Raw genomic sequence first — 10,624 nt, 5'->3', positions numbered from 1 at the left:
ATGGTTATTTGGGGGGAGGTAGCTGTTAACAAGATGATTCTAAATTTTATCTGGTAAATTTAGTGAAAAGTAAATGCACAATATACAAGAAAAAAGGATTAACAAAAAAGGATTTACTTCTACTAGATAATAACTCATGATACAAGTCTGTAGCAATTGAAACATGATAGCAGTATCTGAAGAATAGATAAATTATTTAAAGAAATTAAATTATCTGAAATAAGTTCATCCAACATGTGAGAATTTATCAAGTTAAATTTGATATCATTAGTAGTTAGTTTTGTATTAAAAACAATGTTGGAAAAGTTATTACATAGAGGTGAACATAATAATCATCATATTATCAGACTTGTATTTAAATGCTAGGTTTACTCACATTTTACAACAATTCAGACATAACATTCTTCACAAATTTGATTTGAGAACATGTTTTTAAGTGTCACAAAATCTAAGAGGATGAATTTGTCTACACAATAAATAATTCTCTGCTTAAAAGTATGCAAACAAGAAAAGTAAACAATTAAATAGCATGCTTTAAGCAATGTATCACATGTGACAGATAAAGCTCATTAATTTCCGAAGATACACATTAGTTAGAAGTCAACATGCTAAGAAGGAATAAGTATCTCTTTAAAAAAAACTGCACCAAGAACTATAGGCCAATCTCACAAATGAATATAGATGCAAAAATCCTTAATAAGATACTGGCAAATAGAATGCAGAAGATCATCAAGAAGATCATACACCCTGATCAAGTGGAATTCATCCCAGGGATGCAGGGATGGTTCAATATACTCAAATCAATCAATGTAATACACTGTATCAATAGAGCCAAGGACAAAAACCATATGATTATCTCCATAGGTGCAGAAAAAGCATTTGACAAAATGCAACATGCACTTATGATAAAAACCCTACAAAAAATTGGAATAGGTGGTCTCTACCTCAAACTGATAGAAGCCATCTATGAAAAACCAACAGCCAATATCATACTAAATGGTCAAAAACTGAAATCCTTCACACTAAAATCAGGAACAAGACAAGGATGTCCATTATCACCACTCTTGTTCAATATTGTTTTGGAAACATTAGCGACGGCAATCAGAAAAGAGAAAGAAATAAAAGGAATAAAGATGGGAAATTAAGAAGTCAAACTGTCCTTATTTGCAGATGACATGATACTCTATATAGAAGACCCCAAGAACTCCATCAAAAGACTTCTAGACTTAATAACCAAATTCAGTCAAGTAGCTGGTAACAAGGTCAACATACAAAAATCAATAGCTTTCCTCTACATGAATGACAGACTCATTGAGAGAGAAAAAGGGCAAATAATTCCTTTCACAATAGCATCCAAAAAACTGAAATAACTAGGAATCAAACTAACAAAAGAAATCAAAGACTTCTTCTTGAAAACTATAGCACTCTGAAAAGAAAGATTAAAGATGATATCAGAAAATGGACAGACATCCCCTGCTCCTGGGTAGGAAGGATTAATATAGTGAAAATAGCCATACTTCCAAAACTGCTATATAGATTTAATGCAATTCCAATTGAGATCCCAGCAGCATACTTGATGGACCTTGAGAAAACAATCCAAAAATTCATTTGGAACAAGAAGAGACCCAGAATAGCAAAAGCAATTCTAGGTAACAGAGACATGGCAGGGGGTATCACAATCCCCAACTTGACACTATACTGCAAAGCTAGTGTGATAAAAACAGCATGGTACTGGCAAAGAAACAGACCTGAGGACCAGTGGAACATATGAGAAGATGCAGAAACAACGCCAGACACACTCAACCATCTCATCTTCGATAAAGGACACAAACACCCCCACTGGAGGAAAGGTATCCTCTTTAATAAATGGTGCTGGAAAAATTGGATTTCAACTTGCTAAAGATTAAAACTAGACCTATATCTCTTGCCATGCACTAAACTAAAGTCAAAATAGATTAAAGATCTAAATATTAAAATAGAAACACTGAACCAGTTGGAACAGAGGTTAGGTAGAACCCTTGAAGACATCGGTGTAGGAAAATATTTTATGGAAAAAACCTTAGTTGCTCATGAACTAGCACAAACAATCAACAAGTGGGGGATCTCTTCTTATTAAAAAGCTTCTGCACAGCAAGAGAAACCACCAGCAGTTTGAAGAGACAACCCACAATGTGGGAAAAAATCTTCACCTGCTCTTCCTCAGACAAAGGTCTACTATCTCAAATCTATAAAGAACTTAAAAAGATCAGACCTCCCAAATTTAATGACCCAATCCCAACTGGGCATTTGAAATGAACAGACATTTCTCAGACAAAGAAGTAGAAATAGCAAATAAGTACATAAAAAAATATTCAACATCACTTGTCATTGGAGCGATTCAAATGAAAACAATGCTGAGATTTCACCTCACTCCAGAAAGAATGGCTGCTATCATGATATCAACCAATAACAAATGCTGGTGGGACTGTGGGGAAAGAGGAACCCTGCTCCACTGCTGGCTGGAGTGTAGATTGGTGCAACCACTGTGGAAATCAGTATGCAGATACCTCAAAGAACTAGGAGTGGAAGTCCCATTTGACCCTGCTATTCCACTGCTGGGTATCTTCCCCAAAGAATTGAAAGAATCATACCACAGTGATATATGTGTACCCATGTTCATAGCAGTGCAGTTTGTAATAGCTAAAACTTGGAAACAGCCCAAATGCCCATCAACTGGAGACTGGATCAAGAAAATGTGGGTTTTATAAAATGGAGTACTACTCAACCATAAAAAATGATAAATTAGAGACATTTATAGCTAAATGCATGCACATTGAGGCAATACTCTTAAGTGAAATAAATAGGACTCACATTTATAAATACCAAGTAGTTTCTCTTGTGTGACAAACTGAAAGTGTAAATAAGGACTAAAATGTATAATAGGTAATGTGAAATAGGAAGAAAAGGGGCAAAGAGGAAGGAAGTGGGAGGGATAGGGGAAAGGAAAGGAAAGAAGGGAATGGAATTATTATGAGAAAATGGAAAAATAGAAACAAAATCTTTGTAAATAGGGAGGACTGGAGGGGTTGAAGGGAGGGCTGGGCAAGGGTGAAAAATAAGAACCAAGAGAGACTATGTAAAGGTGCAAATTTCCAATGATGAATGTCATTATGTTGTATACCTAAAATGTACCAATGATTAGAATGAATAATCGATAATGCAAAATATGAAGAAAAGGTCCAAAGGGGTAGGGGTAGTGGGAGGGCCAGGGGAAAGGAAAGAAGGGAAAGGAAAAATGATGAGTAATGGAAAAAATGGAAATAGTTTTTGTAAATAGGGAAGGGTGGAGAGGGTGAAGAGAGGGCTAGGATTGGGGAAAAAATAAGAACCAAGATGCATCATGTTAAGGTACAAGTTCCCAATGAAAAATGTAAATGTGTTGTACACCTAAAATGTACCAACAAAAGAATTTAAGAAAAAAAAATTGCTCCAAGAAATACACTCAACAGATATATGAGAGGAAATTCTTAACTAAGTGTGAGAGGACTCCAGGGTTCATTTGTCATATTAATTAAAATGTATCAATAGCCAATATGGGTGAAAGTATGCAGAAGTAAGCACATTTTCTAGCTTGGAAGGTAGTATAAATTGGTTTAAGGAGTTTGAGTATCTTAGAATGGGTGTGAAAGAACAAACAGATGTATATCTACACTAATGGCAGATGAGAGGACCATGTAGGCTGAAGACAGTACAGTGAGGGTGCATGTCCTGGCTCTGGCCTTGGATGTCCACGTACCACTGAGCTGAGGAGGCTGTCCATGCCTGGAAGACGGTCCAGGCTCCAGAGCTTATGCCAGGAAAGGAGCCCATGTGTCATTACAAACATCATGATTCTCTGAGACCTGTATTCCCTCAGACTGTGACACTCGTTAGAAGTCCAACCAGAGAATAAGATTTTAACCTAAATTTCTCAAAATATTAATTTTAACAATTTCTTCATAACTAACTTCTCTTTGAATCAATAAGGAAGAAAAACCATTTCCCTCTCTTTGATGAATCTGAAAAATCATAGCTATTGTCTTTAAGATTAAAGAAAAAATATTTTTAATATAGTTGCTTGATTCCTCTTTTCCAGTCAACTTGCATAAATTCATGAATATTGATTTTATTTGCTAGGAAGTATTGGACAGACCCAATTATTGTGGATTTCTTTAGAATGTAAGTGAATCAACAACTATTTTCTTTAACTTTTTTGCCTCTAGTTGATAATTCCTTCAATTGCCACAAGTCTAGTGTCACATGAAAATATTTAATCATATAAAATTTAAAAGAAAACATAATAATAACACTCACTGTAAGAAGGCAGATTAACCACTTAGTTTCAATGAGGTCTTTCCCTGGTAGCTGCTTGGTTTTAGTTTCAGGATACCTTTTAGATACAAAAGTCATGAAATTCTTATTTCGCTTATATAAAAATCCCATAATACCACCTTTTATACTGTAAGTCATCTATAGATTACATATAAGATTTGATATTATGTAAATGTCTGTTCTACTTCCTTGGGAATAATAATAAGGAAAAATGTCTGTACATGATCAGTTCAAAGGCAGTTTAGTTTTGTAACATTTTTGAACCAAGGTTGCTTGAACACATGGGTGTAGGACTGGACCTACAGATGCAAAGAAAACACTGTGCATAGTCCATGCTAATTTTTCCCATTTCAATTTTTGTAGATTTAATTTTTTTATAATTTCAGAAATGGAAAATAGATGTGGCAAAGAAAAAAATGCCTCCTTGAATAACTAGTACAATTTTTTATTGAAGTAATTGATGCCTTTACTAGTGATCACATGCCTGTTGGGATTAATTATTTCTATTATTCCTAGTATTAGAAGTAGTAACAGTGACAATATTATCCATAGAAAATTTAAGAAAAAAATAAAGAAGAGTGTTTAACTGAAATCCAGGTCACAGAGTAATTGTACAAACTTTCAGAACTGAGAACTGTTTTGTAATTTGGTTCTCTTCCCCAGAAGGGGACATTAGCTTGCATGTACTTCAGAGTTAACATTTGCTGTCCTGATCGCTTCATGCCCTGTAACCCCTGCCTTGGATTTACCTATATTTGATGTCCACATACCATTAGACTATTTTCAAAAGTTTCCTGACCAGTCACTAGCTTAATGACCCCCTGTCATTTTTATACTTCATATAAGTGGATCTTGAAGTAGGAGTCTGAATAAAGCAAATCTCAGACTAACCGCTCTTTATCTCATGACTAAAGATTCTTTGCTATCAAAACGTTTGTTCTCACTAGGAGGAAACATTCTCTTCCACTGTATTTTCCAGTGGACTGTTCCAATAAGCACAAACTATAGTTGTACAAACATGGCAGAATAATGTTCTCCTCCAATTTCTGTTTTGATTCTGACTAGAGTGCCTGTGATGCAATTAATTCATATAATAGTGCTATGATGATATCAATAAAAATGTAAAAATTTGAGGATTATAACTCCTTGAAATAATCTATTTCAGATCGCCAACAATTATGAGCTTTCGAGTCAGTGGCCATGGGTCACTCTGAATCTTTTATCCAGCCCACTTAGAGAGCAGACTTGTACCTGTGCAGCTTTCTTGCCTACTCATAACAAACCCGTGACTCCCCCCAAAGAAAGGATAATTAAACAAAAAATGATAATTAAAATAGGGACTTGACCAACAAAGATGACAAAAATTAAAGCAAAGGAAAATTAAATTGATAAACCTGAAAGAAAATATATAATATAATGCCACGATAATATTGATCTGGAACCTTTCAGAGACTAAATGCACAACATAAAGAATTTAGATAAAGTGAGTTTATTAAAAAAAAATGAGGAACATGTTTGTAACAAAAAGGATAAAAGTGCTTAAAAGAAATAGTTGCAGCACATTACTCACATGAAAAGGACTCCAAAAGATGTCTCACAGTAATGAACTCTCAGGAGATAAAACACAGGAAGTTGACCCAACCTTAGGAGTATGGCAATTTGCTACAACGTACAAAAACTGCTACTCTACCTCATTGCTACAATAGGAAAAAGAATGCAAGATTGTTCAAACTAGTCTTATATACTGAATTAAACGTATATGTACATCTTTAAGGAGAAAATAAAATATTAATTCTCAAGGGTTTTTAAATTTTTATTTTTATTAGTACATGTTTGCACCATGTAATGATTACGTTTATCATGGGGGGGGCATGTACATAGTACATCTTAATGCTTTTATTCATCCTCTCCCCTCTCCTCTCTTGTCCATCCCTCCCTCCTCCCTCCATCTTTTGATCTTTTTACATTTGCAAAAGTTCTATATTCCTTTTTTCTGTCATCTATCTTTTATTTTGCTCATTAGTTTATTTCTACTTTGGGTTTCTAATATAAAATAAATCACGTGATATTTAAGCTTATGTGTCTGATTTATTTTACATAACATTATCATCTCAAGGTACATCCATTTTTCTCCAAAGGACTCTTTCATTGTGGTAGAGTAGTACTCCATTGTGTGTAAATACCACCTTTTCTTTTTCCATTCATCTGTTAATGGCTATACAGGCTGCTCCAAGATTTAGCTATTATGAGCTCTCAAAGTTTTTAAATAAGTAATTTTTATTTATAAAAATTTTAAAACAACAAATAAAATTGGATTTTGTTTCTTTCTTGATGAACAAGTCAGTAGAGAGATCAAGTACCAAATAAAAACATTCAATTTGACCCTAAATCAAACTGAATATACAGTAACACCGCAGTTTGGGAATGCTTCTGTTGGTGCACAATTCGGTTCACAAAAAGCAGTGTTTGGCAAAATTTTGCTTCTGTTCACAAACTTCCCATTGGATAACAAACACAACCACGACCATCTTTCCCACACAAACACAAATACAGCCATCTGCTCAAAAATCTTAAAACAGGGCAGCTCAGTAGGCTTGGTGCGTGGGTCCGCGGCAGCTCAGGGTCCGCCAGCGGGATGTGGGGCAAGCAGGGACCCGGCTGCGCCACCCCCCGCCAGCCCCCTCTCCTGCCCCCGCTCCCGCCCCTGCCCCTGCCCCTGCTCCTGCTGTGATTGGGTGGAAGATGGCGCTGGGCGGATGGAAATCCTGACAGTCTCCAAATTCGCCTCCATCTGTACCATGAGCACCAATCCTTCAACATTAGAGAAAGACATTGGTCCAGAACAGTTTCCAGTCAACGAGCACTATTTTGGATTAATCAATCTATTGCATTAGCTGATTTTGGAGTCAATATCTTTTAATAGGAAGGGGAAAGGAAGACAATAATTACTTTTTAAACTGTGTGTCCTTTAGTCTGTGAGTTTGGGAACACCAGCTACTGCAGTTCAGTTCTTCAAGCACTTTATTTTTGTCGTCCATTTCGGGAAAAAGTTCTAGCATACAAGAGTCAGCCTAGGAAGGAAAACCTTCTTACGTGCTTAGCAGATCTCTTCCACAGCATAGTCACTCACAAGGAGAAGGTCAGAACAATACCTCCTAAGAAGTTCATCATGACATTAAGGAAAGAAAATGATTGTCAGTTCCAGGACGGTGGGAACCCATTTGTTTTTGCTCACCATTGTATTCCCAGCACATAATCCAGTTCCGGACACATAAGCTTTTTGATAGCTATATGCAACAAGATGCCCATGAATTCTTAAAATACAATTGCTGATATTTTACAAGAAGAAAGAAAACTGGAAAAACAAAATGGTCACTTACCTAACGGTAACATTGATAATGAAAATAACAATAGCACCCAGGGTTCATGAGATTTTTCAGGGAACATTAACTAATGAAACCAGATATCTTACTTGTGAAACTATAAGCAGCAAAGATGAAGATTTTTTAGACCTTTCTGTTGACGTGGAACAAAGCATCAATTACTGTTTAAGGGGTTTTAGCAACACAGAAACTGTGCAATGAATACAAATATTATTGTGAACAGTGTCCGAGCAAACAGGAAGCACACAAACAGAGGAAAGTTAAATCCTGCCGGGGATTCTAGCTCTACATCTGAAAAGATTTAAAGATATGGATCAGCTTCATCGATATGCCAAACTTTCTTATTGGGTAGTTTTTCCTTTAGAACTCTGTCTGTTTAAAACTTCAGGTGATGCAACCAATCCTGACCGAATGTACGACTTTGTTGCTGTTGTGGTTCACTGTGGAAGTGGTCTCAATCGAGGACATTATATTTCAATAGTTAAGAGTCATGATTTTTGGTTGTTGTTTGATGATGACATTGTGGAAAAATAGATGCACAAGCTATTGAAGAATTCTACGGGATGGCATCAGATATTTCAAAGAACTCTTGAGTCTGGTTACATTGTTTTCTATCAGTCTCTGGACTGAGGAAGACCATGATGAAGAGATACGTTCTGCCTCATTTTTCTCTGGTTATTTTGGAAAGGATCAAGCAATGATTTTTCAAGAAAAGAGAAATGCAGGAAGCTCAGGGGGCAGTAGCATACTTTGCACACAATAAAGCAAAGACTATAGATTAACAACCCCTTCCTATCATGGTGTTGATTTATTTGTTCAGGTATCATGCTGTCTGTGCAGTTCCATACAAGAAGGACATGAAATCAGAGATAACAGCTCCTCTTGTAAAACAGCCTTCCAGTTATTGACATGCATTTTCTCTTTATAAATTGCACCAATAATAATTGGAATTCCTTGGGGGTGCAGTAGGAAGAATTGGAATGTGTGCTGGCTTGTATTGATAATGTAAGGAGATGATTCTGAACACACTGGACAGATGCCCGGGGCTAGTATGTGTAGAAGCATATTCAATGTCTTTTCAAGCATAAACCAGAAATACTTTTGGGCCCAACACTTGCAGTTGCCTTCCTGATGTACAAATCTAACATAGTAGAATCCAATGTCAGGAAGACCAACATGTTTTGCTTCTCTGAAGAAGCTTATAATAATATACAGTGTATGTATATGTAGGGAACAATTGGTCAGAAGTGGCTTTTTGTTTCCCCAAGGGGAAAGACTGGCTTTGTAATTATAATTTTTTCCTTATTTATTTTACTTCAAACTGGTAGAGTCTTAATTATTGTATGAAGTGCCCATGAGTCTGTCAGTACATTTTAGCCTATTTTTTATTAGTTTTGTCAGTTTAAATACTCTTTTTGTTTGTTTCTGTTTTTAAGGGGAATTTTAAATTCTATCTGAAATCACTAAGAGATTTCGAGAAAAATTGCAAAAAGAGGAGGTAAATACTCTTTTTAGGAGGAACTGATATCTCTGGTTCAATATTTGTTCTTTTGTCATTGTTTAAAAGTCATTTATTTTATTCAGCTTTAATTTCAGTAAAATAAAAATTTAAAAATTCCCTAGAGTTGTTCGAATGATTAAAAGAAATTCTGGTGGAGTGGTGATGTGCTGGTCTTTAGAATTCTTAAATATTCTGATGTTTCAAATTGAGCCTTGCTTGAAAAATTCATGTCATCAAAGTTATTTTCAAATGTCTCTTTTTTTTTAACTTTGGTTAAAAAGTAATATATTCATCATAAACCTAGCAACCTGGGTTGTGGCCAAAAACATCTTCTGAAGATTATATTTTGATTAGATAGGCCAGTAATTTTTCTTTTTTTGAAAAAAGGCCATCTTTTTCCCTGTGACTTTACAGATTTATTGGAAGAACATTCAGAAATTAAAATTTATATTTTTTATTTTGCTGGGGGTTTTACGAAGTAATATGTATAATGTAAAATGTATGTACACCATTGCAGTTGATATTTTTGCATGCATCAGTAAGTTCTCTGAAAGTGGCAGAATGTAACTTGCAGGCAATAATTGAAAATTACTTTCAAATAATAGCAATTAGGCATTGGACGTTTCTTACCAAAAGGAGTAATTTTTTAGTTTTCTAAAGTTATTTTACTAAAACTGTTGACAACAAAAAAAAGATATTTCTAGCGCTACTATTAACATTTCTTATCCATACCTTTTAGCTCAGGAAATGACTTCACCTATTTGTTCCATAAACAGATTGTTAACAGGGTTACTTACCTAATTGGGCTGCTTAGACAGATGTGCTGAGAGAAAATTATGATATTTGGTATTTATACTAAATATCAAAAAATATTTTGACAAATTCATTTTTAGGATACAGCTTCTCTTAGCCTAGCTGAAGTTATTTTGTACAAATTACACATAGCCTGCCTGATCTGCCAACATTACACAGAGAATCAACAACTAAGAACATGAGGGAAGTCAGAGGAGTCAGAGAGCTTGTATTTTGAGATCTTAAATCGAATTGTGGAATTTAAAGTTGTATTTTTACAGATTTCTGTAAAGAAAAAGGCTATGGTGAAGCACAGTTAGTTTTAACATCAGCTAGGGCACAGCAAGTGTAAAGATAGATGAAGTCATTTGCATAAAGGTACAGCATTGAAATATTGCATTATGTTTTGTGCATTTTTGCATTTAAAAAATCCATACAGGCAAAGCAAGTTAAATTTCATGTTACAGCAAGTTCTAACATTTGTATTGAGTTCGATGGTTGTCACACAGTTTGTTGACATTTACACTGTATTTCATCATATGATTTGTCATAGGAGGGACTATGAGTGATGGTTCTAAATTTATTGTTTACTCTTAGT

The 10,624-nt window shown here is 35.1% G+C and overlaps 1 pseudogene; it reads left to right on the top strand.

The window, feature by feature from the left end:
- The first annotated feature begins 7,106 nt into the window (after positions 1-7,106).
- LOC101697431 (ubiquitin carboxyl-terminal hydrolase 12-like) lies at positions 7,107-8,363 on the top strand (annotated as a pseudogene).
- The last annotated feature ends 2,261 nt before the right edge of the window (positions 8,364-10,624 follow it).

This window comes from Heterocephalus glaber, unplaced genomic scaffold (genome assembly GCF_053883595.1).
Source record: "Heterocephalus glaber isolate CG9 unplaced genomic scaffold, H.glaber_assembly_v1.0 deba00000122, whole genome shotgun sequence".
NCBI lineage: Eukaryota > Metazoa > Chordata > Mammalia > Rodentia > Bathyergidae > Heterocephalus > Heterocephalus glaber.
Note: the sequence above shows the minus strand (reverse complement) of the source record. Positions and strands in the feature narration are given on the sequence as shown.